Source organism: Gymnoscopelus microlampas, assembly GCF_963454915.1.
Source record: "Gymnoscopelus microlampas genome assembly, chromosome: 2".
Classification (NCBI taxonomy): Eukaryota; Metazoa; Chordata; class Actinopteri; order Myctophiformes; family Myctophidae; genus Gymnoscopelus; species Gymnoscopelus microlampas.
The window spans coordinates 57300696-57306433 of NC_139939.1; the positions used below are offsets into that span (position 1 = coordinate 57300696).

At 39.4% G+C, this 5738-nt stretch overlaps 1 long non-coding RNA gene across 1 annotated transcript; it reads left to right on the forward strand.

Moving 5' to 3' along the window:
* The first annotated feature begins 1869 nt into the window (after window positions 1-1869).
* On the forward strand, window positions 1870-5478 carry LOC311062987. The gene is made up of 5 exons (XR_014602538.1): window positions 1870-2074; window positions 3692-3848; window positions 3954-4089; window positions 4706-4819; window positions 4927-5478. It is a non-coding gene; the product is annotated as an uncharacterized lncRNA (long non-coding RNA).
* The last annotated feature ends 260 nt before the right edge of the window (window positions 5479-5738 follow it).

The following is a 5738-nucleotide window of genomic DNA, read 5'->3' on the forward strand; positions in this document are numbered from 1 at the left end:
GAACAGCATGCATGTTGGCCCACACCTTGGCATTTATCAATATATCCTGACGTGGGCTTTATCCTACGGTAGGCTGAAATCTCACGTCTGGTCGAGACCAGTTGTTGACGTTGGCTGCACCCGTTTATTCCATCCTAGACCTGCGGAGCAAGCATTGTTTGACTGAGAGGCATCTGGACACATAATCCACTCATAAATGTATATCTACACTAATAAATAATCGCTGTGAAAATATATCATTTTATAAACTAATTTAAACAAACTTCTTTAACAGTCATTCGGTTAAGCTTGCAGATCTGTATGGCTGCATTGGCTATTTGAAAATAGCAGATCTACAAGCTCACAACAGGTCGCATCGCAACGCGTTGTGAGCTTGTAGATCTGCTATTTTCAGCGCAGCAGCGCTTCTACGAGAGAATTGGCTAGGGTCCAATGTCAAGTTAATACGTGCAATAAAGTGATATATCTCAATAACCATACATCTTTAGAATCTGCCTTTTGGATATGTTGTACAACTCGCTAAGGCGCACACGTCTTGTTTGTCACGGTACGACACTCCTAAGTTGACCTTCTATACTTTTGGAAGGCTCATAGAGTCTTAAACCTTAAGACCATACCAAAGGACAAAGTCAAAAAAAAAAAGTGCCGTAACGGGACAAACAAGACATCCATGCGTGCGTCTCAGCCAGTTCTACAACATATCCAAAAAGTGGACCCTAAGTCCTTATCGTATTCGAGATATTGAGCAAGATAGCGAAGCCGTAACCATAGCCAATTAAAGGATAATTAAATCATGATTTGATATCAGTGTTTGATCATCTCGACTTTTGGCATTATTTTACGTGTAGATTTAGGAAAAAAATATATCGGGGAAATCACGGGCCTGGAACACCCTAAAACCAACCAGGAAGTGGCCTTTTGAGGCACTTCCTGTTTTCCGAGAAAAATAAAACGTAAATATTTGGAATCAGTGTCATCATATTTGTCTAAAACCAGAGTCTCGAAGAAAAATATAATTTCTTTCTTCTTTTAGCAAGAGTTGACCTTTGCAGTCTTTTCGCTGAACTTTGAGCTTTATCAGTGTCAAAAAAAATCAGGGCTGGTGCCAAAATATCCGGCTTACTCTCAATATGGATGGAGAGAAGTTTTAGATTTTTAAAAAATATCTGGAGCGATTAGTTCCAGATTTTGTGCTAACTTTTGTGACAAAAGTCAACGTCCAATCTTTTTGGTGAGCTTTTGTATTTCCCAAGGTCCTAGAAAATCGAGACCTATTCCATTCAATTCAGCGTCCTTTTCTGAGTCAGAAAAAGTGTTTTTAAATTTAAAAATAAAATATTTTTAAAAAATGTGAGAAAAGATAAACTTTGAACTATTTCAAAAATCTATAACTTCCCTATTAAACAATACTAGACTATTGTGTAACCTACCATTCGACTCAAAATGATCTAAATAAGAGGGTGGAAGGGTCAAAATAAAATAATAATAATAATAATATGTTTGTGAAAAAAGCTTCCAAGTTTATGAAATTTTAACGCTTGTTTAAACCACTTTATAAGGGTCATACAAAATCGAGACCTAGCCTATTTGATTCAGCGTCCTCTTTTGAGTCTGAAAACATGTTTTTTAATTTAAAAAAAATATTTTTGAAAAATGTGAGAAAAGCTTAACTTTGAACTATTTCAAAAATCTATAACTTCTTATTGCAGATCAGCTATTTTCTTTTTTTTCTTCGACCATTTTTTTAATATAGTTTGTTGATTACTTTTGATGCAGTATTTTTCTTTTTTTTTTAGGTATTAAAAGGGTTACTTAAATTGTCACTTCACTGTCACTGCCACCTACAGATCCCCCCCAATCAGGTGGGGATCCCCTGGGGGTCCCGACCCACAGGTTGAGAACCTGACCAGACCTACAGTGCGACATTACGTCATTACGTCACGCAGCTGTTCAAGGCGGAGCTTATCAGTTTTGAACCGGCCGGTCGGGTTCAGCCAGAGAAACTAACCGTCGGCTAAGAGAACATTTATTTACAAACCAGTTGCTTCCGTGCTTCTACTCTACTAGATAACAGGTAAGATGAATTACTTATGGAATTAAAGTGTGTTATCCAACTTGTTAGTATCGTAAACGTCGTGCATTTGTCGTGTATTAGCTATGGATCACACGACGCTCGTCCATCACGAGCGTCACGGCCGAACTTCAACCAGTTTTTTGCACTTTCTCCATTTACAACCTGTACATCTGCATAAACGTTCAGATTTTAAATATAAAGTGCTCAATCTATGGTCACGGATGTTACAAGTCTACTCGGGCACTCGGCAATACCCGTATCGTCTGTATTGTTCAATAAAAAGCATTTTAATTCGATCGATGGCCATTTTCTCCGTATTTCTGTACGCTTTCAACTACTTGACCCTATCGGTTGGGAGGAGTACTGCACTCTGTTACATTATAACTCTATGACAAAATGGCCACCGATCGGATTAAAATGCTTTTTTTTTTAACAATCCGGAATATACGGGTACTTACACCGACCCGAAGTGGATTGTAACATCCGTGGCCATGGGGTAAGCACTTTATATTTGAAATCTGAACGTTAATGTAGATGTAGGGCATTACATGGAGAACGTGCAAACACCAGGTTGAAGTTTCGTCATGACTGTCATAATACAGGGGGTTATACAGACTCACGCATGCCCAAACATCACTGATCTACAAGCTCACAGCGACGCATTGTGAGCTTTCAAATCAGTTTTTTTGGGGCGTGCAACACAGTCTTAGACATGGCATTAGCATATTAATTTCCATGTGGTGCATGATGTCATTGTTTATTTCAGGTATAAATCAGACCACATCAGTGAGAGCTAATGTTGGCCTCATTTGTTTTGACTGTAATTCATTATTATTATTATTATTATTACATCTATGAATTTTGTTTTGAACCTACAGTACAAAGTAAAATCATTTAATTTAGGGAAAGAGAGTACAAATGTACCAATGGAATGAATGGATCCTTAAGACCAGGGGTCTTCAACGTTTTCAGGCCATGGACCCCCTAGCTGAGAGAGAGATGAGGCAGGGACCCCCTCTATATTGTATAAAATTGTGTTTCAGATTCAACTTTTTTTGTTTACTTGGTCTGCTCTTTTTCCCTCTTTGCCAAAAATAGCTGATCTACAAGCTTGCAGCGTGAGGCGTTGTGAGCTTGTAGATCTGCTATTTTTGGCTAAAGTTCTCCTCACAAAAGGGATGCTAAGGTTCAATTGGTTAAGGTAAAATAAATAATCATATCACACAAAGATTTGGCGGACCCCCTGTAGTAATTCTGAGGACCCCCTAGGGGTCCCGGACCCCCTGTTGAAGACCCCTGCTTAAGACAGTTAAATTAACATAATCATATCACACAAAGATTTGGTGGACCCCCTGTAGTAATTCTGACCCCTTGTAGTTATTCTGAGGACCCCCTAGGGGTCCCGGACCCCCTGTTGAAGACCCCTGCTTAAGACAGTTAAATTAACACTGAGTTTAGTCTGCACACTTTTTACTGTTTTTTTCTAATCTGTTTTAAAGCATTGCAAATACGGAGACTATATGGAGGTCATGTTTTAGTTTAACAGTCTATTGTTATGTGGAAAGCAACAGACAAACACTGTTAACATGCAAACCATATATGTCAAATTATCTTTAGGTGAAGTTCTCACAGCTACACAATGGATGCTGAGCATTGAGGTCGGTCGTTGTGGCTCCACAGATCAACTTCCTGGCTGGAATGGCAGTTTTCCAGTTATTACAACTTTGGTGTACCAGGAGGAGCACGCCTGTTACACACTGGAATTCATTCAAAGGTAACTTTCTGCTTGAAGTAGAACCATCATGTGTAACTCAAAAGATGTGCTCTCTTGTAGAACAGCTGTGAGTGCACCTTTTCCATATGTGTTTTGTGATTTCAGATGTTTCGTTGGGATCAACCCATTGGCGCAATTTGGCGGTGGCACCAAACAACAAAGCTGCTCAGCCAGAAAAGTGGGTTTGTCCTCCTGTTTCCTCCCTCCTGAAGCAATTGATGGACTTCGATTGGCTTTGAGTGTAAGTTATGTGCAAAACATTTGGACCATTCTCTTCCCCACTATATGAATGACATTGTCATGGTCATATTTTAGTAGAGTTTTATTACTTAATTAGTTTTTTTTAGATCTCTATCTCAGGCTCTGATTTTAGGAGTTGTTCAGAAGTAAAGAAGTGGTCAGAACACTGTCTTAAGTTACATTTTATTTATCTATTTGTAAGAACGTTTCGATTAGCTGACCTTCATTAGGTAGTTAAGCAAATAAATCTTAAGTAATTGAATATGGTGTGCAGGACCACTTATTTTCTTCTCTACGTTGGCTGTCATCTCCTGTGTAACTGCATGTCCTTTGTAAGTAGGTGTGCAAAAGGACTTTACCTATTAGGTGTTGTTCAGAAAAGGGAAAGTCAACTAATGTAAGAAGAAAGGATCACAGGGCAGTTTCTGGATTGCCCCTCACCTCCCCAGACCTGCCATCTTCTAACTGTCCACACACCTTTCCTCATCACCTGTATCACATGACAACTGTCCCCAATTCTCAGCCCTGTAGATACCTGACCTTCTCTGCTTGTCTTCCCACCTACACCTCATAATCAGCTTTCAATACTTATATTGTTCTTTTTTGTGCCCTTCCAGATTGTCATGTCACTGATTTCCAACCATGAGTTCCTCACCCCGGTGGATGCCTGCTGGTTTAGACATCCTGCCTGAATGGACTTTTGACATCTCCTTAACGGACTTGTTTGCCGTGTGAGTTTTATGCCTCAAGAGTTTTGGTTCCACGCCCTTTTTCTCTTTTTTTGTTTTGGTTTATTTTCAGATATTTTTTTCTAATGTTAGATTTCATGTCTCTCCAGCCTTCTGCTCAATGGTCTGCACCACAGCTAGCAAGCCCTAAGGCCATCACACCCAGGGCTTCTGTCCACAGATTCCTGACACGGTACAATGTTCTTTTCAATACTATGTAAGGTCTTTACTTAACCCATTTAGACCTGGGAACGATTCTACAAATGTCTTCTAAATCCTGACAGTTTTCTGAAAAAACCCTGTTTCTATGTCAGTCATTCTCAAACATTTTTATGTCAAGGACCCCCAAGATTATATGTAATTGGCCGCCGACCACCATCTGAAAATATGTTGTTCCAGGGACCCCCCTGAAGCAAAGATTTCAGTTAAAAACGCTCTGAAAAAAAATATCCAAAGATTTGCACTACATTTTCACGTTTTTTCAAAAAGTGCCGGGCTATGAAATTGTAGATCTGCTATTTTTCAATAGCTAAAGTATAACATAATGCTTAAAACACCAAAAGGAGTCCCGTACAAAATGGGTTAAAGATAAAAATGTCGTAAGTGTTGGTTAGTTAATCTACAATTGGCTGTAGATTTTCAATTTGACAGACTACAAACTACCGCTAATGTTATTTTGCTATGTCTCCAGCTTTCTGATCCGTTTTCAAGTGGGGCTAGCCCTTGGGCCACACCGGTCTTTCCCCAGGCCCTCTGCCCAGCTCTTGACACGGTAAAATGTTTTCAATACATTTAATGTCTACAAGTTGTGACTTTGTAACATTTCAGATATACTGTAAGTGTTGGGTTCACTAGTAGTAAGAGACCACACCTTCTGCTCAAATTTAACAGTATCGCAGGGCAAAGCTGTGGATGAGAAGGT